The sequence below is a fragment of the Acinonyx jubatus genome, chromosome C1, assembly GCF_027475565.1.
Source record: "Acinonyx jubatus isolate Ajub_Pintada_27869175 chromosome C1, VMU_Ajub_asm_v1.0, whole genome shotgun sequence".
Classification (NCBI taxonomy): domain Eukaryota; kingdom Metazoa; phylum Chordata; class Mammalia; order Carnivora; family Felidae; genus Acinonyx; species Acinonyx jubatus.
Window position 1 is genome coordinate 35,126,264 of NC_069381.1, and position 16,665 is coordinate 35,142,928.

A 16,665-nucleotide genomic window follows, 5' to 3' on the forward strand; every position below is an offset into this window, starting at 1 on the left:
GATGGAGGAAAAAAAGTGATTTTCAACCTCAGAATGAATACAATATTCAAACTCCAATTCTAAGTGTTAAAATAATTGATTCATTCATTCATCATACATAATTTAAGCCCTTACTGTATGCTAGATACTAAGCTGAGTACTAAGGATACTAAGTTGAGAAGGAACAGTGTCTACTGGTAAACATAGCTTAGGGAATAAATGTTATTGACAAAGATTAGCAGAAAATACAGCAGGCACATCTAGTTTTGGCTGTCTGTGGCTGGTCTGCAGTTCAGGAAATACTTCCAGAAAGTAGTGATATTTGAGTTAAATCTTGAAAGGGGAGTGGGAGGTGAACAAAAAATTTACATTATTTGACATGCATATGAGAAATGCTATAGAGTGAGATGGAAAGACACAGGTGAAACAACCAATCTACACTGAAGAGGAAGCCAGGAAAGGGACTCCAGAAGTAGGGAAAGGGGGCAGAATGTCACATGCAAAATAAATGTCACATGCAAAAATATAGTACAATATGAGATGCAATATAGTATAGTGATTGTATTAGTTTCCTATTGCTGATGTAACAAATTACCACAAACCTGGTGGTTTAAAACAACATAAATATATTATGTGACAGTTCTGGAAGTCAGAAGTCCAAAATGGGTCTCACTGGGCTGAAATCAAAGGGTTGGCAAGACTGCATTCATCCAAGAGGCTTTAGGGGAAAATCCATTTCCTTGCTTTATCCAGCTTAAAAAAAAATTTTTTTTAAATGTTTGTTTATTTTTGAGAGACAGAGAGTGAGCAGGGGAGGGGCAGAGGGAGACACAGATCTGAAGCAGGCTCCAGTCTCTGAGCTGTCAGCACAGAACCCGACGTGGGGCTCGAACCCACTAACCGTGAGATCATGACCTGAGCCAAGGTTGGACACTTAACTGATTGCGCCACTCAGGTGCCCTGTATTTTAGAGTTCACCTGTATTCCTTGGCTTTTGTCCAGCTTTTAGAGTTCACCTGTATTCCTTGGCTTGTGGCCCATTCCTCCATCTTCATCATTACTAATGGCTAAATCTCCACTGTATCAATCTGGCACGGAATCACTTTTCTCTCTTTCATTTATAAGGACCCTTGTGGTTGATCAGGACCATCTGGATAATCCAGGATAATCTCCCCATCTCAAGGTCAACTGATTAATAAATTTAATTTCCACCGCAACCTTAATTTCTCCTTGCCATTGTTAACAGAACATAGTCACAGGTTCCAGAGATTAGGATGTGGACATCTCTGGAGAGCTATAATTCTGACTAACACGGTGACTGAGAGTGCACATGCTAGAGTCACACTGCCCGGGTTCATGTTTATCATCTTTATTAATAGTTGTGTGACCTTGAGGAAGTTATGTAACTTCTCTGTACCTCAGTCTCATTATCTGTAAAATGGGATAATAATAACAGTAACTACCTCATTTTCTAGTAGTGAGGAATAAATGGGTTAACATATGTGTAGGGAAAGGGAACAAAACTCTCTTCATGAGACTTCGGCCTTTGATTAAATTTTTAACTATGTTTCCTTGAAAACCTGATAAAGGTATAATGTCAACTACGTTCCTAAGCAATGTTATAGTTAAAAATGACATCTGATTAGGGCCACCTCGGTGTCTCAGTCAGTTAAGCAGCCACTTCTTGATCTCAGCTCAGGTCTTGATTTCAGGGTGGGGAGTTCAAACCCTGAGTTGGGCTCTGCCCTGGGTATGAAGCCTACTTTAAAAAAAAAAAAAAAGACACCTGATTGGTAATGATAGGAAGTGTAAATATGTAGTTTTAAGTCAAAACCCAGGGCTACTATGCCTATGTAATTGCCTTAAGAGATACTGGTTCCTGTGGGATATAAGCCTGTTAAGTCAGGGCAACTCTTAGACCTGTCTAATGTGGATCTCATTTCTTTATACATGATTATCACCTAAGAGAATGGGGGCAAAGAATAGCTCCTGAACAGTTGTGTAGACAGCTCTATGAACTTCTGTAAAGTTCTCACTGAAGAACAATGCCTGATGCTGTCTTGCTAAAGAAGTTTTGGTTCCTGTCCTGTATACTTGGTTATTTTTTTTATTGTGTTAAAATATACATAACATTAAACCATCACAGCCATTTTTAAGTGTGCAGTTCAGCGGTATTAAATACACTTGTACAATTGTGCAGACATCACCACCATCCATCCTCAAAACTCATTTCATATTGTAAAACTGAAATTTTATACCTATTAAACAGTAACTCCCCATTCTTCCCTCCTCTAGCTCCTGGCAACCACCATTCTACTTTCTGTTTCTATGATTTTAACTACTCTACGTAACTCATATAAGTAGAATCATACAGCATTTGTCTTTTTGTCATTGGTTTACTTCATTTAGCATAATGTCCTTAAAGTTCATCCATGTTGTAGCATATTACAGAATTTCCTTCCTTTTAAAGGCTGAATAATATTCCATTGTATATATGCACCACACCTTGCTTATCCATTCATCTATCAGTGGACACTTGGGTTACTTCTGTATCTTAGTTTTGTGAGTAATGCTGCTATGAACACGGATGTACAATCTCTTTGAGACTTTTTCAGTTCATTATGGCATATACCCAGAAGTGGAATTGCTGGGTCCTATGGTAATTTCTATTTTAATTTTTTGAGGAAACCCCATACTGTTTTCCACAGTGGCTGTCCCATTTTACATTTCTACAAACAGTGCACGGGCTTCCAATTTCTCCACATCCTTGTCAACACCTGTCGTTTTCTCTCTCTTTTTCTTATGGTAGCCATTCTAATTAGTATGACATGGTATCTCATTATAGTTTTGATATGCATTTCTGTAATTATTAGTGAGGATGAATATATTTTTCATGTACTTATTGGCCATTTGTTTATCTTTTTTGGAAGAAATGTCTATTCAAGTCCTTAGCCCATTTTTGAATCAAGGTGTTTGGTCTTTTATAGTTGACATGCAGGAGTCTTTTATATAGTTTTCATATTAATCTCTTACTAGATTTATGATTTGCAAATATTTTCTGTCATTCTGTGGGTTAACTTCTTACTCTGTAGATAGTGTCCTTTGATGAGTGAAAATTTTTGCTTTTCATGAAATCCAATTTCTTTTGTTACCTCTGCCTTCAGCATCATACCCAAGAAATCTTTGTCAAATCCAATGTCATTAAGATTTGTCCCATGCTTTCTTCTAATAGATTTATTGTTTTAGGTCTTACATTTAGGTTCTTGAAACTTTTGAGGTAATTTTTATATATGGTGTTAAGTAAGGGTCTAACTTCATTCTTTTACATGGGGATATCCAGTTTTCCCAGCACCAACTGTTGAAAAGACTGTCCTTTCGCCCATTGAATGGTCTTGGTACCTTTGCCCAAAATCATTTAAATAAATAAATAAATAAATAAATAAATAAATAAGCAAGCAAGCAAGCAAATAAATAAGTATATGAGGGCTTATTTCTGGGTTCTCTATTCTACTCCACTGTTCTACATGTCTGTCTTTATACCAACAGTACACAGTTTTGATTACTGTAGTTTTGTAGTAAAATTTAAAATGTCCTATATAGTTTTAAACAGACTGATGTCAAGTGTGGCCTATTCTATAGTCCTGTGAGTCTAAATGTTTAACTGAACCTAAGAAGACACCTGCTGGGTAGAGCAAAGTGTGAAGCTCTTAGAAAGGTGCTGTTACACGGTATGTGCTATATTAACTGCTAGCTATTACTGTTACATATAAATTGCAAAAAAGAAGGGCTGAAATAATCCTAACATTTACTGAAAAAATATTGGTATTAATAGTAGTATCACCACTACCTCCACCACCAGTACTACTATAATGGAGGCCTGTAAACAGCACTTCAAGCAGTCCTGTATGGATGAAGGGTACAGTGTAAAGAAGAGAATGGTAGAGACGTGCCTGAAGAGGCAGGGAGGGTTGAGACAAAGACAAACAGACAAAGAGTTTTAATTCTCTTCTGAAAACAAGGAAAATCCATTAAAAGATTATTTTAAATAAGGCAATATCATGATCAGATCTCTATTGTAGAAACATCATCCTTATAAAAATGAGGAAAATGGATTGAAAGAGAGAGACTGGAACAGAAGCAGAGAGATTAGTTAGGAAGTTGTTACAGTTATTTATAGGAAATAAATGATGGTGAAAACTAGGATAGTTTCAAATAATTTCAAAGATTACTTTTTGTTGGTAATACCTACCTCCCCACCCCATCTCTAAGATCTTCGAGGCTGCAGATCTACATTTCCAACTACTTCCTGGACATCTCTTATGGAAGTCACTTAAACTCAACATGTTCTAAACTGAATTCATCATTCTTCCCCTAGAAAGTATGCTCCTCCTGATTTCCCAGATCCTATTATGGAAAACATCTTGGTCAAACCAAATAAAGCCAGAGTAGTCATACTTATATCAGACAAACTAGATTTTAAACCAAAGACTGTAACAAGAGATGAAGAAGGGCACTATATCATAATTAAGGTGTCTATCCATCAAGAAGTTGTAACAATTGTAAATATTTGTGCCCCCAAATAGGAGTTCCCAAATGTATAAATCAATTAATAAAAAACATAAAGAAATGCAATGATAATAATATAATAATAGTAGGGGACTTTAACACTACACTTGTAGCAATGAACAGATCATCTAAGCAGAAAACCAACAAGTAAATAATGGTTTTGAATGACACACTGGACCAGATAGACATAACATATACATCCAGAACATTTCATCCTAAAGCAGCAGAGTACACACTCTTTTCAAGTGTACATGGAACATTCTCCAGAATAGATCACATAGTGGGTCACAATCAGCCTTCAATAAGTACAAAAAGATTGAGATCATCCCATGCATATTTTCTTTCTTTTTTTTAATATGACATTTATTGTCAAATTGATTTCCATACGACACCTAGTGCTCATCCCAACAGGTGCCCTCCTCAATGCCCATCACCCACTTTCCCCTTCCCCCCACCCCCCATCAACCCTCAGTTTGTTCTCAGTATTTAAGAGTGTCTTATGGTTTGCCTCCTTCCTTCTCTGTAACTCTTTCCCCCCTTCCCCTCTCCCCTGGTCTTCTGTTGAGTTTCTTAGGATCCACATATGAGTGAAAACATATGGTATCTGTCTTTCTCTGCCTGACTTATTTCACATAGCGTAACACTCTCCAGTTCCATCCATGTTGCTACAAATGGCCAGATTTCATTCTTTCTCATTGCCAAGTAGTATTCCATTGTATGTATAAACCACATCTTCTTTATCCATGTGTCAGTTGATGAACATTTAGGCTCTTTCCATAATTTGGCTATTGTTCAAAGTGCTGCTATAAACATTGGGGTACAAGTGCTCCTATGCATCAGCACTCCTGTATCCCTTGGGTAAATTCCTACCAGTGCTATTGCTGGGTCATAGGGTAGATCTATTTTTAATTTTTTGAGGAACCTCCACACTGTTTTCCAGAGCAGCTGCACCAGTTTGCATTCCCACCAACAGTGCAAGAGGGTTCCCATTTCTCCATATCCTCTCCAGCACCTATAGTCTCCTGATTTGTTCATTTTAGCCACTCTAACCAGTGTGAGGTGGTATCTCAGTGTAGTTTTGGTTTGTATTTCCCTGATGAGGAGTGACGTTGAGCATCTTTTCATGTGCCTGTTTACCATCTGGATGTCTTCTTTAGAAAAGTGTCTATTCATGTCTTCTGCCCATTTCTTCACTGGATTATTTATTTTTCGGGTGTGGAGTTTGGGGAGTTCCCCATAGATTCTGGATACTAGCCCTTTATCCGATATGTCATTTGCAAATATCTTTTCCCATTCCATCGGTTGCCTTTTAGTTTTGGTGATTGTTTCCTTTGCAGTGCAGAAGATTTTTATCTTCATGAGGTCCCAATAGTTCATTTTTGCTTTTAATTCCCTTGCCTTTGGAGATGTGCCAAGTAAGAAATTGCTGCAGCTGAGCTCATCAAACCCTCTAGGGTTTGATGGTTTCCTGTCTCACATTCAGGTCCTTTATCCATTTTGAGTTTATTTTTGTGAATGGTGTAAGAAAGCGGTCTAGTTTCATTCTTCTGCATATTGCCATCCAGTTCTCTGTACCATTGGTTAAAGAGACTGTCTTTTTTCCATTGGATATTCTTTCCTGCTTTGTCAAAGATGAGTTGGCCATACTTTTGTGGGTCTAATTCTGGAGTCTCTATTTTATTCCACTGGTCTACGTGTCTGTTTTTGTGCCAGTACCAGGCTGTCTTGATGATTACAGCTTTGTAGTAGAGGCTAAAGTCTGGGATTGTGATGCCTCCCACTTTGGTTTTCTTCTTCAATATTACTGTGGCTATTCAGGGTCTTTTGTAGTTCTATATAAATTTTAGGATTGCTTGTTCTGGCTTCGAGAAGAATGCTGGTGCAATTTGATTGGGACTGCATCAAATGTGTAGATTGCTTTGGGTAGTATTGACATTTTAACAATATTTATTCTTCCAATCCATGAGCATAGAATGTTTTTCCATTTCTTTGTATCTTCTTCAATTTCCTTCATAAGCTTTCTATAGTTTTCAACATACAGATCTTTTACATCTTTGGTTAGGTTTATCTCTAGGTATTTTATGCTTCTTGGTGCAATTGTGAATGGGATCAGTTTCTTTATTTGTCTTTCTGTTGTTTCATTATTAGTGTATAAGAATGCAACTTATTTCTGTACATTGATTTTGTATCCTGTGACTTTGCTGAACTCATGTATCAGTTCTAGCAGACTTTTGGTGGAGTCTGTCAGATTTTCCATGTATAATATCATGTCATCTGCAAAAAGTGAAAGCTTGACTGCATCGTTGCCAATTTTGGTGCCTTTGATTTCATTTTGTTGTCTGATTGCTGATGTTAGCACTTCCAACACTATGTGAAACAACAGCAGTGAGAGTGGACATCCCTGTCGTGTTCCTGATCTCAGGGAGAAAGCTCTCAGTTTTTCCCCATTGAAGATGATATTAGCTATGGGCTTTTTATAAATGCCTTTTATGATGTTTAAGTATGTTTCTTCTATCCCAACTTTCTCGAGAGTTTTTATTAAGAAAGGATTCTGATTTTTGTCAAATGCTTTTTCTGCATCAATTGACAGGATCATATGGTTCTTATCTTTTTTTATTATTATTAATGTGATGTATCACATTGATAGATTTGCAAATGTTGAACCAGCCCTGCAGCCCAAGAATAAGTCCCACTTGATCACGGTGTATAATTCTTTGTATATGCTGTTGAATTCGATTTGCACGTATCTTATTGAGAATTTTTGCATCCATATTCATCAGGGATATTGGCCTGGAGTTCTCTTTTTTTACTGGGTCTTGCTGGGTCTGGTTTGGGAATCAAAGTAATACTGGCTTCACAGAATGAGTCTGGAAGTTTTCCTTCCCTTTCTATTTTTTGGAACAGCTTGAGAAGGATAGGTATTATCTCTGCTTTAAATGTCTGGTAGAATTCCCCTGGGAAGCCATCTGGTCCTGGACTCTTATTTGTTGGGAGATTTTTGATAACTGATTCAATTTTTTTGCTGGTTATGGGTCTGTTCAAGTTTTCTATTTCTTCCTGTTTGAGTTTGGGAAGTGTGTGGGTGTTTAGGAATTTGTCCATTTCTTCCAGGTTGTCCAGTTTGTTAGCATATGATTTTTCATAGTATTCCCTGATAGTTGCTTGTATTTCTGAGGGATTGGTCGTAATAATTCCATTTTCATTCATGATTTTATTTATTTGGTCATCTCCCTTTTCTTTTTGAGAAGCCTGGCTAGAGGTTTATCAATTTTGTTTATTTTTCAAAAAAACATCTCCTGGTTTCATTGATCTGCTCTACTGTTTTCTTTAGATTCTATATTGTTTATTTCTGCTGTGATCTTTATTATTTCTCTTCTTCTGCTGGGTTTGGGGTGTCTTTGCTGCTCTGCTTTTATTTCCTTTAGGTGTGCTGTTAGATTTTGTATTTGGGATTTTTCTTGTTTCTTGAGATAGGCCTGGATTGCAATGTATTTTCCTCTCAGGACTGCCTTTGCTGCATCCCAAAGCATTTTGATTGTTGTATTTTCATTTTCATTTGTTTCCACATTTTTAAAAATTTCTTCTCTAGTTGCCCGGTTGACCCATTCATTCTTTAGTAGGATGTTCTTTCACCTCCTCCATGCTTTTGGAGGTTTTCCAGACTTTTTCCTGTGGTTGATTTCAAGTTTCATAGCATTGTGGTCTGAAAGTGTGTATGGTATGATCTCAATTCTTTTATTTTTTTATTAAAAAAATTTGTTTAATGTTTATTTATTTTTGTGAGAGAGACAGAGCACGAGTGGGGGAGGAGCAGAGAAAGAGGGGGACACAGAATCCGAAACAGGCTCCAGGCTCTGAGCTGTCAGCACAGAGCCCGACGTGGGGCTCAAACTCACAAACTGTGAGATCATGACCTGAGCTGAAGCTGGACACTCAACCAACTGAGCCACCCAGGCGCCTCTGACCTCAATTCTTTTATACTTATTAAGGGCTGTTTTGTGACCCAGTATGTGATCTATTTTGGAGAATGTTCCATGTGCACTTGAGAAGAAAGTATATTTTGTTGCTTTGGGAGGTAGAGTTCTAAATATATCTGTTAAGTCCATGTGATCCAATATATCATTCAGGGTCCTTGGTTCTTTATTTATCTCTGTCTAGATGTTCTAGCCATTACTCTAAGTGGAGTATTAAAGTCTCCTGCAATTACCACATTCTTATCAATAAGGTTGCTTATGTTTGTGAGTAATTGTTTTATATATTTGGGGGCTCCTGAATTCGGTGCATAGACATTTATATTTGTTAGCTCTTCCTGATGGATAGACCCTGTAATTATTATATAATGCCCTTCTTCATCTCTTGTTACAGCCTTTAATTTAAAGTCTAGTTTGTCTGATATAAGTGTGGCTACTCCAGCTTTCTTTTGACTTCCAGTAGCATGATAGGAAGTTCTCCATCCCCTCGTTTTCAACCTGAAGGTGTCCTCAGGTCTAAAATGAGTCTCTTGTAGACAGCAAATAGATGGGTCTTGTTTTTTTATCCATTCTGATACCCTATGTCTTTTGTTTGGAGCATTTAGTCCATTTACATTCAGTGTTATTACTGAGAGATACGGGTTTAGAGGCATTGTGGTATCTGTAGGTTTCATACTTGTAGTAGTGTCTCTGGTACTTTGTCTCACAGGATCCCCCTTAGGATCTCTTGTACAGCTGGTTTAGTGGTGATGAATTCTTTCAGTTTTTGTTTGTTTGGGAAAACCTTTATCTCTCCTTCTGTTCTGAATGACAGACTTGCTGGGTAAAAGATTCTTGGCTGCATATTTTTTCTGTTCATCACATTGAAGACTTCCTGCCATTCCTTTCTGGTCTGCCAAGTTTCAGTAGATAGGTCTGCTACTGCCCTTATGTGTGTACCTTTGTATGTTAAGGCCTGTTTTTCCCTAGCTGCTTTCAGAATTCTCTTTATCCTTGTATTTTGCCAGTTTCACTATGATATGTCGTGTAGAAGATTGGTTCAAATTACATCAGAAGGGAGCTCTCTGTGCCTCTTGGATTTAAATGCCTATTTCCTTTCCCAAATATGGGAAGTTCTCAGCTATAATTTGTTTAAGTACACCTTCAGCCCCTTTCTCTCTCTCTTCTTCTTCTGGAATTCCTATGATACAGATATTGTTCCATTTGATTGCATCACTTAGTTCTCTAATTCTCCTCTTGTACTCCTGGATTTTTTTATTTCCCTGTTTCTCAGCTTCCTCTTTTTCCATAATTTTATCTTCTAATTTACCTATTCTCTCCTTTGCCTCTTCAATCCATGCTGTGGCCACCTCCATTTTATTTTGCACCCCATTTATAGCATTTTTAAATTCATCATGACTTTTTTCTTAGTCCCTTGATCTCTGTAGCAATAGATTCCCTGCTGTCCTCTATGCTTTTTTCAAGCCCAGCGATTAATTTTATGACTATTCCTCTAAATTCTTGTTCTGTTATATTGCTTAAATAGGTTTTAATCAATTCGTTAGCTGTCACTACTTCCTGGAATTTCTTTTGAGGAGAATTCTTCCGTTTCATCATTTTGGCTAGTTTTCTGTCCCTTATGCATTTTGAAAGCTTGTTGTGTGCACTGCACCCACGAGCACTGCTATATTAAAGGAGAGTCATACGCTGTCCAGGGCCTGGCCCTTCAGGAGATGTTTTTTTGGAGATTGTTACTTGCTCTCTGTTGTTGTGACTTTGGTTATTTTATTACTCTACTCGTAGTAATATTTTGGACCCTCCACCAGGTGTGCTTTGATTTGTTCCTTGGAGTAGCCCTATTTTTTTTTTTCCAGTTTTCCCATTTTCTTCCTAGTAGATTCAGTCTCTTTTCCTCCCAGGCCTGGTGTTCAAAGTCCTTTGGCTTCTATACTTCTTTGTTTGAGAGACACAGGAAGTATGGATTCCCCCTACTTCTCCACCATGTTGGCCCCTCCTCCCCCCATGCATATTTTCAGACCACAATGCTATGAAACTTGAAGTCAATCACAAGAAAAAATTTGGAACGACCACAAATACACAGAGGTTAAAGAACATCCTACTAAAGAATGAATATGTTAACCAGAAAATGAAGAAATTAAAGTACATGGAAGCAAATAAAAATGAAAACATGACAGTCCAAATCTTTGGGATGCAGCAAAGGTGGCCCTAAAAGGGAAGTATATTGCAACATAGGCCCTACTTCAAGAAGCAAGAAAAGTCTCAAATACACAACTTAATCTTACATCTAAAGGAGCTAGAAAAGGAGCAGCAAATAAAGCCTGAAGGCAGCAGAAGGGAAATAATACAGATTAGAGAAGAAAAATAAATGATATAGAAACAACAACAAAAAAGTAGAGCAAATCAACAAAACTAAGAGCTTGTTCTTTAAAAGAATTAATAAAATTGATAACGCCCTAGCCAGACTTACCAAAAAGAAGAGAAAGGACCCAAATAAATAAAATCATTAATTAAAGAGGAGAGATCACAAACCAATGCCACAGAAATACAAACAAATACAAGAGAATATTATGAAAAATTATATGCCAACAAATGGGGAAATCTGGAAGAAATCGATAAATTCCTAGAAACATACAAACTACCAAAACTGAAACAGGAAGAAATACAAAATTTGAACAGATCCATAAACAGCAAAGAAATTGAATCGGTAATCAAAAATCTCACAACAAACAAAAGTCCAGGGTCGGATGATTCCCAGGGGAATTCTACCAAACATTTATTTATTTAAAAATTTTTTAAATATTTGTCTATTTTTGAGAGAGAAACAGAGAGCATGAATGGGGTAGGGGCAGAGACAGAGGGAGACACAGAATCCGAAGTAGGCTCCAGGCTCTGAGCTGTCAGCATAGAGCCTGACGCAAGCGCCCTGATTCTACCAGACATTTAAGAAGAGTTAATACCTAGTCTTCTCAAACTGTTCATAAAAATGCAAATGGAAGGAAACTTCCAAACTCATTCTATGAGGCCAGCATTACCTTGATTCCAAAACCAGACAAAGACCCTGCTAGAAAGGAGAATTACAGGCCAATATCCCTGATGAACAGGGATGCAAAAACTCTCAACAAGATACTAGCAAATTGAATCCAACAGTACATTAGAAGAATTACTCACCATGATCAGTGGGATTTATTCCTGGGCTGCAGGGCTGGTTCAATATTTGCAAATCAATCAACATGTTATATGACATTAGTAAAAGAAAGGATAAGAACCATATAATCCTCTCAATTGATGCAGAAAGAGCATTTGACAAAGCACAGCATCCATTCTTGATAAAAACCCTCAACAAAGTGGGTATATATGGAATATACTTCAACATTATAAAGGCTATATATGAAAGACCCACAGCTAATATCATCCTCAACAGGGAAAAATTGAAGAGTTTTTCCTCTATAGTCAGGAACAAGACAGGAATATCAACTCTCAGCATTGTTACTTAACATAGTATGGAAGTCTTAGCCTCAGCAATCAGATAACAAAGAGAAATAAAAGGCATCCAAATTGGCAAAGAAGAAGTCAAACTTTCACTGTTTGCAGACAAATGAAATTCTCTATAGAAAACCTGAAAGACTCCACCAAAAAATTGCTAGAACTAATACATGAATTCAGCAAAGTCACAGAATATAAAATCAATGTATAGAAATCCGTTGTATTTCTATATGCCAATAATAAAGCAACAGAAAAAGAAATCAAGGAATCAATCTCATTTACAATTGCACCAAAACCAGTAAGTTACCTAGGAATAAACCTAACCAAAGAGGTAAAAGATCTGTATTCTGAAAACTCTAGAGCACTTATGGAAAAAATTGAAGAGGATACAAAGAAATGAAAAGACATTCCATGCTCATGGATTGGAAGAACAAACACTGTTAAAATGTCTATACTACCCTAAGCAATGTATACATTTAATGCAATCCCTATCAAAATACCACCAGCATTTTTCACAGAGCTAGAACAAACAATCCTAAAATTTGTATGAAATCACAAAATACCCTAAATAGCCAAAGCAATTCTGAAAAAGAAAAGCAAAGTGGGAGGCATCACAATTTCGGACTTCAAACTATACTACAAAGCTGTAGTCATCAAGACAGTGTGGTACTAGCATAAAAATAAACACATAGATCAATGGAACAGCACAGAAAACCTAGAAATGGACCCACAACTATATGATCAACTAATCTTCGACACAGTAGAAAGAATATCCAGTGGAAAAAGGCTCTTCAACAAATGGTGTTGGGAAAACGGGCCAGCAACATGCAGAAGAATGAAACTGGACCACTTTCTTATGCTATACACAAAAATAAATTCAAAACTGATGAAAGCTTTAAGTTTATTTATTTTGAGAGAGAGAGCGCATGCACAAGCAGGGTAAGGGCAGAAAGAAGGAGAGACAAAATCCCAAGCAGGCTCCACTCCACCAGCACAGAGACCAACATGGGGCTCAAACTCACGAACTGTGAGATCATGGCCTGAGCTGAGATCAAGAGTTGGATGCTCAACCGACTGAGTCACCTAGGCACCCCAAAAGTTTTTTTTCCTGTTCTCTCTCTTCTTGCTGCTCGTTGTGCCAGTTATGCACTTCCCTGTGCCCCTCCTCGCCATGTCTCGCAAAATTGAAGAAATCAAGGACTTTCTATTCATGTCCAGGCAAAAGGATGCAAATCCATCAAGATCAAGAAAAATAAGGATAATGTGAAGTTTAAAGTTCAATGAAGCAGACACTGTTGTAACTTGGTCATTACAAAGAGAAGGCAGAGAAACTAAAACAGTCCCTACCCCCAGGTTTGGCAGGGAAGGAGCTGAAATGAACGTGGCACATCGATTTGAACTGTATTAAAAATTTTTAAATAAAAAAAATGGATGAAAGATCTAAAGGTGAGACAAGAAACCTTCAAAATCCTAGAGAAGAACACAGGCAGCAACCTCTTTGACTTCAGCCAGTGCAACTTACTAGACACATTGCCAGAGGCAAGGGAAACAAAAGCAAACATGAACTATTGGGACTTCAACAAGATAAAAAGCTTCTGCACAGTGAAGCAAACAATCAACAAAACTAAAAGGCAGCCTATGGAATGGCAGAAGATACTTGCAAATGACATAGCTAATAAAGGGTTAGCATCCAAAATCTATAAACAACTTATCAAGCTCAAATAATCCAGTTAAGAAACGGGCAGAAGACATATACGGACACTATTCTAAGGAAGACATCCAGATGGCTAACAGGCATGTGAAAAGATGCTCAACATCATTCATCATCAGGGAAATACAAACCAAAACCATGATGAGATACCACCTCACACCTGTCAGAATGGCTAAAACTAACAACACAGGAAACAACAGATGTTGGCGAGGATGTGGAGAAAGAGGAGCCCTCTTGCATTATTGGTAGGAATGCAAACTGGTGTAGCCACTCTGGAAAACAGTATGGAGGTTCCTCAAAAAGCAAAACATAGAACTACCCTATGATCCAGCAATTGCACTACTTGGTATTTACCTAAAGGATACAAAAATACAGATTTGGGGGGCACAAACACCCCTGTGTTTATAGCATCAGTATCAACAATAACCAAACTATGGGAAGAGCCCAAATGTCCATCAATGATGAATGCATAAAAAGGAGGTGGTATACATATACAATGGAATATTACTCAACCATCAAAAAGAATGAAGTCTTGCTGTTTGTGATGACGTGGATGGAACTAGAGTGTATCATGCTAAGTCAGTCAGTCAGAGAAAGACAGATACCATATGATTTCACTCATAGGTGGGATTTAAGAAACAAAACAGATGAACATAGGGGAAATGGGAAAAAGAGAGAGAGAGGGAAGCAAACCATAAGAGACTCCTAACAGAAAACAAACTGAGGGTTGATGGAGGGAGGTGGGTGGGGGATAGGCTAAATGGGTCATGGGTATTATGGAGGCACTTGTGATGAACACTGGGTATTCTATGCAAGTGATGAATCACTAAATTCTACACTTGACACCAATATTAAACTATATGTTAACTAACTAGAATTTAATTAAAAATTTGAAATAACAGGAAAAAAAAAAAGGAAAATATCCTGGCCATTCGATGTTGAACACTGGTCTTATATTCTTTGCCTCCCATATACAAAATTTATAAGCTTTCCAAAAATGGTTCTATAATCCATCTATTCATTCACTTAGCTAAGCAAGCAAACAATCAAATAACATTTTTTGAACAATGTGCTAATATCAAGCAGTGAAGATATATAAATGAGGCACAGTCTTTGCCTGTTTTATAATCTAAAGAGAGAGAGAGGCATGAAGACAAATAGTTATGATACATGGTGGGCAAAAAACAAACAAACAAAACAAAACAAAACAAAACAAAAAAAACCCCAAAACCCTCCTATGATAGAATTGAGTAAAAATTACAGAAAAATAGCAAAGAGAATGGCAAAAATACCATTTACATGCTATGTCCTTTTTCATTCTCACCACTATTCTTTAGTTCAGACTCTCATTTCTGCTTATCTAGATTACTATCTCCAATGGTCTATAAGCTAGCCACTCAGGCAGCTACTTAGAAGTAGCTGTCAGTATAATGAAGAGTACAGTCCACTTTAAATCAAAATTTGTAAGTCTGCGTCCTGCCACTCACTAGTTGGGTTATCTCAGGCAAGTCCTAATCAGAAAGATAGTCTTTCCATCCCACCATCCTTATCTTTAATTATTAATCTGTTTACTTCTAGTCTATTTACTGCGTTACAATGAAGTTTAAATAGAGTGAAAGTGTAACATGAAGTACATCTGGTTAAAAATAGGCTGCAATAGAATAACATCCTAGAAGAAGCAGAACTCCAGACACCAAAATCTCAAATGCAAGAATCACAGGCTTCAGTCCATTCTAGGTATCTACTTATATTAATACCTAGAGGAACAATTTAAATAAAGATTTTATGAAGACAACTTAAAACTAGTTAAGTAAATTCTTCAATACAGAAAATTAAATGTCAAGATGAAATCTCTTTTTTTTTAGAATAACATGGTAAAATTTGATCTGTAATCATAATAAAAACTACCAGCAAATAGAAAAACAAGGAGACCTCTTTAAACCTATAAAGGTTATCTATAAAAACTTAAGCAAACATCAAACTAAATGTTGAAACTTTGTTGTTGTTTTTGTTTGTTATTTTTAAAGATAACCGAACAAGAAAGGGATGTTACTGTCACCTTTTTATTTGACGTCCTACTGGAGGTCCAAATGAGCACAAAAAGACAAGGAAAAGAAAATAAGGATTAGAAAGGAAAAAAACCCCACCATAATGCAAATTATTTGTAGAGGATTTGATTATGGAGTTAGAAAATTCTAAAGAATCTATAGGTAAATTATTAACATCAGTGAATTTAGCAAGCCTACTGAATAACAATGTACAAAAAAAAGCTGTATTTTAATAGGCCAGCAGTTAGAAAATACAATTTAAAAATGGTACCATTTACAATAGCATAAAATTTTAAATACTTAGAAATAATGTAACTAAAGATATATATGAGCCTGCCAGAAAAACTATAAAAACATTATTGAGAAAGCAATAACCATTAAAAAGCTGATAAATTAGACTGCATCAAATTTTCTGTTCTTCAAAAGACACTCAGAAAATGAGTAGACAAGTGAAAAACAAGGAGAAAATATCTGACAAATATATCTGCTTAAAGGATTTGTATTCAGGATATATAAAGAACTTCTATAACACAATAAAAAACTCAACCCATTTTTTTTCAAATGGGCAAAAAAATTGAACATACTTCACAAAGGAAGATATACAAGTGATTAATGAACACTGAAAAAGTATTCAACATCTTTAGTCATTGCAGAAATGTAAATTAAAACTGTAGTGAGATAACATGACATATGCACTAAAATGGCTAAACTGAAAAGAATGACACCACCAAATGTTGGCCAAGAAGTGGAGCAATCAACTCTCATATACTGCTAGTGAGAACTGCCATAAATAAACTAATGAATTCCAAAATTACATAATCATTTATATACATGTGCACTTTGACACAACAATTCTACCCATAGGTATTTAGCTGAGAGACATGAAAAAAAAAATGCCCACACAAAG

The 16,665-nt window shown here is 36.7% G+C and overlaps 1 protein-coding gene and 1 pseudogene across 1 annotated transcript in view; one reads left to right on the forward strand and one right to left on the reverse strand.

The window, feature by feature from the left end:
• The window catches only part of ZSWIM5 (zinc finger SWIM-type containing 5), a 240,203-nt gene that overhangs the window by 96,342 nt on the left and 127,196 nt on the right, over window positions 1–16,665 (reverse strand). The gene's annotated exons all lie outside the window — the stretch shown is intronic.
• LOC128313632 (60S ribosomal protein L38-like) lies at window positions 13,171–13,378 on the forward strand (annotated as a pseudogene).